The sequence below is a fragment of the Molothrus aeneus genome, chromosome 2 (assembly GCF_037042795.1).
Source record: "Molothrus aeneus isolate 106 chromosome 2, BPBGC_Maene_1.0, whole genome shotgun sequence".
Taxonomy (NCBI): Eukaryota; Metazoa; Chordata; class Aves; order Passeriformes; family Icteridae; genus Molothrus; species Molothrus aeneus.
In genome coordinates, this window is record NC_089647.1 from 76,574,215 (window position 1) to 76,584,080 (window position 9,866).

The 9,866-nt window shown below is 41.8% G+C and overlaps 1 pseudogene; it reads right to left on the minus strand.

Annotated features, from left to right (window-relative positions):
• Window positions 1-5,746: 5,746 nt before the first annotated feature.
• Window positions 5,747-9,615, minus strand: LOC136571402 (2-oxoglutarate receptor 1-like; annotated as a pseudogene).
• Between the last annotated feature and the right edge of the window lie 251 nt (window positions 9,616-9,866).

A 9,866-nucleotide genomic window follows, 5' to 3' on the forward strand; every position in this document is an offset into this window, starting at 1 on the left:
CAAAAGATTTATGCTTGAAATTGTTGCATAGTGCATTTGTGTGCCACTGTCTGCCAGGTCTTCTTCATTGCTGAGGCCATAAGTGATGGGCCAGCCTGGCTCACTCAGTGGAAAATTGTCCCTTTGGGATCATTTGGGACTGGAAATAAATCCACCCATAATGCTTTCCTGCTTTGTGCCAAGCTGCCTCCTTTTTTCCCCCCAGCTTTACAGATCTGTAACCAGAGCAGAGCTGGAGTTTTTACCTTGGATACCCTTTGAGACACCTACAGAGAAGGTGTTTTCTGTCCCTGCAAGCTGCAGGTCCAGGGCATCACTTTGCACAGTAGCTGGTGCCATGAAAGTCCTTGAAAATTAGGGGAGAGATGTGTGAATATCACAGGGTGTTCTCAGGGTAATACCAAATCACTTTGTCATAGATCTGCCAGGAAAGCACCAATTCTGCACAGGAGTTGTCTTGGAAAGGTCCTGGGATTCAGCCACTCATCTTGTGACATTCAGGGGAAATGGGAACCACAAAGGTTTTGGCAGAAATGCTAGAAGGGACAAAATCAATTTCCTAATCACTTTTCCAGAAAACTGATGGATCTTAAACTACTGAATATGTCTTAAGCTGGGAGTAGTGAAGGGAAAGATGGAGTAACCTGCTATCAGGTTTGTTGGCCTGGGTAGCAGGGATCATCCTGGAAATACAACTGGGTTTTAAAAAAACACATAAAGGAAGATTTCTCAAGGAACTATATTTTCTTGCTTGTTTTATTAGCATTCAGTATGGCATTAGACATTTGTGTGCAAAGTTGCATTTTTTTCTGCTTCACCTCATCTTCTTGCACTATTTTACAAAATAGAAGGAAATTAATAAAGTTATATGAAAATTACGCTTTTCTTTTTTTCAATAAACAAACACAGAAACTCAGAAATTTTGTTTTTCTTTTAAGAGTGGAGAGCATCATTGGTACTATAGCTTCCAGGCAACCATCTCTCTTTTGGTTTAGAAATCAGTGATATCAACCCTTTTGGGGAGTAAAGAAACCAAGGAGTAATCTTAGAAGGAAACACACCTTATAATTCAAGTGCCTTTTAAGGTTCCAGCAAGGATGAATCAAACATAGTGTGCCTTATACTTGCCTGCAGCAGCTCTGAAAAATCATTTTTCTTCTGTGTATTTAAAAAAATCAGCATTTCAGCTTTAAATTTTGTTTTGGAAATATATGAATCTTGGTTTACCAACTTTAATTGTCTCCTTCTCCTTTTCTCCAAAGTACAGCTCTGACTGAAAGTGGGAATGCAACTTTTTCTCCTGCTTTAGGAGGCATCCAACTCACTCTGCCCTCTACCCCAGCACTCTGTGGGCTAGGGCATCAAGTCAGAAAGACACCTCAGTTAGAAATACTGCTCTCTTCCAGGTGCTATTTTAAAAACAGGCCTTGAAATACATTTTCTTTAGTATAAATGGGTTTTCCACCTTCTTGACTCAATTGTGGGGCATTTACATTGAAGTGGCATCAGCTGGCACTGTTGAATGCCTCTACTGTCACAAAACATAAGGGAACACATGAAGTATTTTCCTTTACATCTCTACTCCTTTTCTGCTGGCAGGGAAAAGCAAACTGAATTCAGAGCTGGTAGGACCTGAACAGTGATGTGCTCAAAAAAGTCATTTGCTGCTTTAAAGTTTAGGTTCACTCAACCTGCATTCTCACAGCAGAAAATCTTGGCAGATGGAAGCAGTCATTCAAAGCTCATTTTGCTCACTTAGCCTTATCAGCAAAATGGCAGCATCCATGTGAGGTCTAAATGACTCAGTGGTGAGCCTGGCACTGCCCTGGACTAGGTGTGGTGGATCATGGCACTGCACAGCTGCTGCAGCAGCACCCCAGATATAAATATACATCTATATAGATATATAGATATATATACACACCATTACATCAGGACAAAATTGAAGCCTTCTTTCACAGCAATATCCAACACAGACATTGTCAAAGTAGACATTTCCAAGCTGTTTTAACCTTTCTCTCCACTAGCTCTTTACCCAGCTATTAATTTTGAGGCTACATGCAGTCCTCTACACAACTCTCTCCTTAGGTGTTCTGCAGAGCAGCCAGATTAGAACAGATTTTGTGAATTCTCTTTTATGCAGGACATTACTGTCAGTATTTTTGCTCTCTGGGAGGTTTGAATATGAGGAAGGCCTTTTAGCTTTTATTTCTTTTGGGAACACAAGAATTGGGGAGAAAAGGAAAAAAAAATGCTGATTGCCTACCTGAACAAACAAAAGTAGAAAATACCTCTGCTGCAATCTGTGACAGTGCACGAGTCACTGTGAGGAATCAGGTTTGACTTGTCTACAGAAACAGTTGGCAGCTCCCAAGTTTCACCTTTAATGTCATCAGAGCTGACATTGCCTTGAGAAGTTTGCCTTGCAGAGTTGCTCTCTTGGTCCCTGTGCAGTCCCAGGCAGAGGGCAGCCTGCTGTAGGTGCTTGAGCTGATGTGACTGTCCTTGCAGACAAACCTACCAGAGACTTCTGAGAGAAGCCTGCTCACTGGAGCATGGCTGTGGTGTGAATTAGCCTGCAATAGTGCAGTAATTTATGTAGCTATATTGTCACACTCTGTACAGAGCCTGAGAAGTGTCTCCTATTTACTGCAATTGAAGCACTTATCCTTGTTTCAGCAGTAAACCCAACAGCAGCTAAAAATAGAAGCTATCGAGCTTCACAGTAAGCAAAAGGAATGAGGTGCATGAGATAATGATCTCTCAGTCCTGCAGAGCACCTGAGCAGTCCTTGAATCCTTTAAAAGTGTCTGTGGTAAGGTTGAACTTTTCTCCTTTTCCAGACCCAGCCATGCTCCTGGGAGCCATGACTGCCCTTCCCCTGGAGGTTTTTTCCCCATCAGTGTACTACAGCTCCATGACTATGCCCTGATCTACTTTGGCGCTTTGAAATCAGCTAGTTTAACCCAAACTCATTTAGGAGATGTGGTGGATGAGCAGGTGAGGTAGGAAGAGGGCAAGCAAACACCATCTTTATTAAGGAGAGAGAGGAGGGAACAAAAAAGATAGCCCCTCTCCAAGTCACTGTGAGACTGTCATTCTTGCTGTTAGAGATGGAAAGCCTTGAACACTTGAATTTCCCAATTTTTTCCTTCAGCTGCTTCATTTTATATTGAACATGTAGTTATACTGAAGAGCTTCTGCTTGTGTGTGATAAGCTTGTCTTGGGCTAGAGAGGGAAGAGCTTCTGAGAACAAGAATTAAAAATGCTCTGACAGAGCAAAAAAGATAATTTTTAATCCACTCCTTCAGATGTATGTGTGTAAGTGGTAGACACATCTTGTTCTTTTACTGATGTGGAAGAAGAGAATTTGTGCAGCATGTTTGTACTTTTTACCTATGTTGGAGAGTCGGGATGTAATGAATCTATGTCAGAAAATATTTATTTTATTTTTTTAATATTTTATTTTGTGTGAATCACCTCGTGTTGTGTAACTTTTGGGGTTGAATTAACCACGCATATGTGAAACCAGGATGCTTGACCATGATTGATCACTACCTACTGGCAACCTGTAAAATTTGGCCTTTGACAACAGTGCAGAAGAAGAGAAATTAAACTAGAAAACATCTCAAAAGGTCTGTGGCAGTGCTTCTGAAAGACATATCTGATGGATGGTCCTTTAACAAAGTTTTAAGTATCCACGAGATATTTTAAATATCCACAAGGCATCATAAATACTATTTTTTATTTATACATCTGCTCTTTTGCCACAGCAGACACTGTCAGCCCACTGAAACTGTCAGCTCCTGTCCAGCCTATGATTCACAATATCCACAGATCTTTCTCTACAAAACTGCTACCCGTAGGGGGATAGGACATAAGAAAATAAAGGTAGTATAGAAAGTGATCTTTCCCCTAAGGAGTTGCTGCTGGGCTAATTATTAAAGATTAGGAGCAGGCCTGACTTTAACAGGCCACAGCTGTAGCCAATAAGAAGAAGAGTGCTATAAAAGAGTGGGTTGGGTGGTTGAGGAGAATTGGAGTCAGTTGGCTGCTGTGAGAAGGGAGAGTCCGTGCTTAGAGGGGTTGCCCACAAGAAACACTGAGAAGGTATGAAACTCTTGCAATAAGGAGACAACAATATGGAACCTTTGCAATATGATGACAACAGCTACGTAACAGTTTCCTTTTTTTCTCCATTTGTGCTTGCACAATTCATTATTTATACTTAAACATAGAACTTTGTACCTGTCACTGTTTAGTAGCAGCCTGTGTCTCTGCAGATCATAGCTGTAATTTGCCAGCCTAATTTTGTCCTCTTAGCTTCAAGTAAAGATGTAAATAGAAGAACCAGACTTTATTTCATTATCCAGTTTGATAATGAAAACACTAAATACTCCTGAACCCAGGACAGAGTGGTCAAATCCTCACTCTGTGGCTCCCCCTACTCTGATAGTAAATCACTAATACTTTGACTCTGAGCGTGAACTCTGGAACTAGTAAAAGTAGTTTCTCCAAACTGTTTCCTTAGCTTATGGTAAGAGAGTCATCTCAGATAGCCAAAACTTGAGAAATTTTTTTGAGAGTTAAGATGTGTGACATTCTCCTATCCTTCATGTATGAGCCTATTAATTTGTTGTAGTAGGAAATCAGAATGATCTGGGATTATACTCAGCTGATAGATTCATAGAGGCTAGTACTCATCTATAATCGTCTTTTGTAGACTTATATGATTTAATTCATTTTTTCTCCATTTTTCCAGATATGTGTATATATATATTTATATATACTTATATAGCCTTGTAGTCACCATGTAGGTCTGCCTCTCCTATTCCTCCCATCCTCCCCTAGGCTAAGAGATTTCTCCATTAAATTGCTCAGTGCCCTGTGATGAAGTTCATTGAACTTCCATCCAATCTGAAAACATCTGATTTATCTAGGAGCATTCTAGGTGTGCAATTCAGTGGTTTCAGCAACCGTGACAATATCTGCTATGTTTTACTTAGGCTGTAATAAACAAAGTACTCCATCAGTGGCAACACTGAAATCAGTGGAAGTTGTTCTCATGTCCAGACTAAGCTCTCCATGTTTCTGGACTCAATAGCAAAGCCCAGAGCTAGAGAACCCCGTGTTTCCTAAATGTCTTTGCCTGGATGGTTTTAAATTTTGCCTTCAAGGTGGCTTAGTCTTGTCTTTTCCCTCCTCTTTCTTTGGTTGCTAGGAGAGGTGTATATAAAGCTGCTTCCAGGAAAGCTTTTTGACAAGTCCTCTGCTGCAGAGAGAGGGTAAAGTCAGATGCAATTCTTGCTGTCATACCAACACAACTGTTTTAGGAGCTTAGAGCACCAAAGCCATCATGGGTTTGCTGGAATTTACTTCAAGGGACTCCTTCACAACTTTAATGTGATTTCTGACTTGGTCATGTAGTTTTTGCTCCTGGATATATTTGCTCCACTTACACCTTGAAGGAGAGCGCATGGCTTACTGGAAGTTGTCTCCCACTGTGACATAAAGCAACAGGTTACCACATGTGTTGAGTGGAGCTGGTGGCTGACACAGTAGGCAGAGTGTATTCATTCTCCATGTGACAGCTGGCTGGACACAACTGTAGTTAACCTGAGCAGTTGCCTAAGATTGGAAGAAAAACTTTCCAAACAATATTAGAATTGATAACATGAGGAGCAGTCTTTTAATGAAAGCTTTCATTAAAGACTTTTCATAAAAGACGTTAAAAAAGACTGCTCTTCATGTTATCAATTCTAATATTGTTTGGAACGTTTTTCTTTCAATCTTAGGCAACAGAGCCACCCAAAAGACATGGAAGGGAAGGAAGTACACATGTAAGACCACCAAGAGGACAACAGCAAGTCTTAGAGCCTTCTGTTTGTAGCAAGCCCATGTGAGGGGCCGATGGCCAAGGTGCAAATGATGAGCCCATAGCACAGAGTCACTGTCAGTGAGGGCAAGAAGAAGGCCAGGCTGGTCAGCAGCCACCTGATTGTGCCCAGGTTTGCAGAGCTGGTCAGGTTGAGGCATGAGGACCTTATGTTTTGTGTCCCTTTTGAAGAGATCAAGAAATGACAGGGCTGACAGCTTCCAGTGCCATCAACCAAATGCTTGTGCGAACCACTGCTGTCCACCACTTCCTCTGGATGTGGGAGAACTTCATTGTGTCAAACATCACCACGAAGGCACTGAAGCAGGTGAGGAAGAGGATGCTGCTGTGCAATTTGAAGGGGAAGCTGAAGCAGATGAACTTTCACGTGAATTCACCAAAAATTGAGTGTTCCCCAGTAGCACAGTAGTGCATCAGGAAGGGAAGGCCAGTGAGGTAGAGCAGGTCTGTGAGTGCCAGGTTCAGCCTGATTAGGGTGCTGGTCTTTCAAGATCTCATCTTGAAGCTGTAAACACAAATGACAATGAAATGTCCCAGGAAGCCCGGCAGAAAGACATAATGTGGAGGTACAAAGTCTTCAGACCTACTTCCACACAGTGCATTTGGGAAAATCAACTTCAGTGTCTTGCTGGGTGATGGAGTTGGCTAAGTTGTCATTTGTTGTGTTCATTTTTTTCTCCTTAGCTGATAAGAAAGAGAGACATGTTTAGTGTTCACTGACAGATAAGACTCCTCACTTCTCACTAAAAACAACTTATAATCAGGTCTTTCCTTTCAGCTGCTCATCAATGCTCCTATTAAAGTGAATTTTATGAATAAGGAAAGACCTTGCTGTGTTAAGAATTGATCTTGATCTAGAGGGCTTTTATCATATCTAGATACACCAAATTTTATTTTAAAATGGATATTTCAGGAAAGGGCCAACAAAGGCACAATGAAGCTGTAATATAAGGGATTCCACAGTGTTTGAGGTGTGTCCCCTCATATACAATGTTCACTTTCTGCTCTCATCAGGGGTCAAATGGAGAAGAAGGACAGATAAGTTGTATTATGTTACTGACCAAAAGTATAGAGGGTAATTTCCAGAACATAACTGTTCCATTAAAAAAAAACCCACCCCCAAAAAAGGTGGATTTTGAAGAGTTTTCAAAACTTTTTTTTTTTTTTTTGCTACTTGAGTTGGTTGATATTTTTACATTTTTCTTCTTGCTTCTTGGAAACCAGTGATAGAGGAATATTTCATTATTTTAGTTCATTAACAAGATTGATGTTGCCAACAAATAAGTTATTTTTAGGCTTGTCGTTAGCTGCTACGTAAATTTCCGTCCCTGTAAAAATTTTAAATGGTGTTTTGCTTTGACATTAGTCTTAGATAGAAATTTTCTGAAACATCAAAATAAATTCATCCAATTTTGTAAAGCAGCCAATTTCAAGATACAATATGGGACATGAGCAGGATTCGAGGAACATAAAGACAGCCTGGTATACAGTCTCTACAGCAGAAAATAGACAGTCACTGATGCACATAGCAAATAAGTGTTAACATGGCATTCAGTAAATACATTTTCTGTGAAGAAGTGCCCTCTTCTAAAATGGAGCAAATGTTCTGCTGGAAGAAAATGAATACATCTGGAATATTTTTTTCCAGAGGAATGCAGTGTCTTATAGGATGATGCCTGTCCTCAAATTATTGTGGCCTGGATCTGTTAAAATGGATCCTACTGAATCACTGCTTCTGTTTCTTGTTTCACTCTGAATTTTCTTGCTGTAGCTTCTACCCTCACTTGTGAGATCCCACAGAAAAAGGTTGCAGGATTTGGATTCAAATTTGTGTAGAACATTTGGTTCAAACATATTTAAAATACTTTGACAAATGAAGCTGGAGCTTGAAAAGATGTATGCCAAACACTGGCAATGGTTTTTAAAGAGCAAAACAGTTTTAAAACCCTTGTCATGGCTGGGGATGGTGCAGGAGAAGTTTGGATAAATCCAGTGGTCCTACTTCACAGTTGTGCAGCAATGCCATCATTCTCAAACAAAACTGAAGCCTCTGCTGCAGCTAATGGCTAACCAGGCTGGCAGCAGCAGCAGCTACACCCTGCCTAAGCTGTGCTGTGCTCTCACGCTGGGAGCACCAGGGCTGTGCCCATCCTGCTGTTCCCAGTGCACAGCTAGGGAGCCAGCTGAAGGGCATGGCTGGGAGCTGCTCCCCACACCACTTCCTTTGTGGTTTTGGGAGAATTTCATTCTGTCAGCAGCTTGCTCACCACCAACCAGCGTGCTGTTGTAGCAAACCATAGGCCGGAGGGCAAATGCCTATGATCACCAAAAGCACATCAGTGGCACTCAACCATGCAGTCCCTACTGGTGGCCACTTGCCCTCAGGGGCTTTTGAAGCCTTCACTATCCATGTGTTTCGTGTTGTGGCTGGATGCAGGTCAAGGAACTCCCTCAGAGGCCAGACCACACCCCAAGCCCTGCACTGGATATGGAAACACAAAATGGGCACAAGCATTGTAAGAAAAGCATGTGGGTGTGGGGTGTCAGTTCTGAACTGCCCTAAGGTTACAACAGGTTACAGCAGCGACCAAAGGAAGAAGACAGTTAGTCTTTGCTGTTGGTCTTGTTATTTTGCTGTCTGAATTACAAATGGAATTTAGACAAAACTTAAATCTAATAAAGGAACAGCTTGTACTGTGGCAGATTTTATCACACTAAGTAATTGGCCATAATGGCACTTCTGCAGCCCAGGCTGAGGGCAAATGATATATGCTGTAGACACATAATGGACTTTAAATAAATTATCCAAAAGCAGAACTAGAAGGGAACTAGATTATTGAAATAGAAACCCTCTTTCAGTCTTAATGGTGGAGTCACTGCTTTATTACATGGTATTCTTTACTGTAACCAATTGATTGGAGTCACTTTAAAAAATGTTGTGATTGCATGTCTTTAATTGCAGTCACGTATAAGAGAAACTTGTCTGCTTCTGCATTGCGATAATTTAATTACAGCCTGCTGGAAATAAAAGCCAAATGGCTGCAGCCATGGCAAAGTAACCTAGTGCCTGTAATTGGACTATATTTCACACAGATGTGTTGCTGAATAAATTAAATAGAATTTGGCTCTCAGTGTTCAACTCTTCAACTGACTTAGATTTAAAAGACACAAATGATATACTTTGGGATCAAGATGTGAGCCCTCCTTGTCGTTTATAATTCAGGAGATATTTTCATGCAGAAAGAGCATGTGGATTTAACTCAAGTGTTGGGCGCATCTCAGGTAAGTTTAATTTTTTCCATACTTCCATCATCTTGTAACCCTTTACTCATCTCTCTCCACTTTGCCCTGCCTCCAAGTTTCTATCTCTAAATCAAAATATGCATTTTACTTATAAACCCTTAGTGTTGTCTTCTCTTCACAGTTGGTTCCTAAAGTACGTTACTCCAGCTGGCAGTTTTCTTTTAAATTCCATAGGTTTGTGCAGTGAGACTGGTTGAGAAAGCCCCCATGGGCTATCAGGCAAGCTGCAGGAATGTTCTGACTGTGTTCCCAGGTTTCTGCCAGGTGAGGACAGCATGGGCTCCATGGTGATAAGTGAGAGCAGCTCTGCCCCCTCTCACCTACCTACCTGCAGACTAGCAGCCATGTCCCCAGCAGCAGAGCTGTCCGGTGTCACCTGTCCTCCAATCTGGCCTCCAATACCTGCTTGGGACATAGGGACCTGTCTCACTCTCAGAATGGACTGGGACTGCCTGTACCCTGCCCAGTGGGCTGGAGTGGTTTGCCAGGGCTACTTCCAGCCTCAGTGAGGGAGGCAAGCCAGCAGCACCCAGGCAGTGAGAGGCAGCACCAGCTCAGTGCCTGTCTCAAGGAATACCCATCTTCCAAGTCCCAGAGCACAGGAGAGGTGGGAGATGAGGGGAAGGATGCAGAAAGAGCAGGGTTTTGAACTGGCAGGAACTTCTC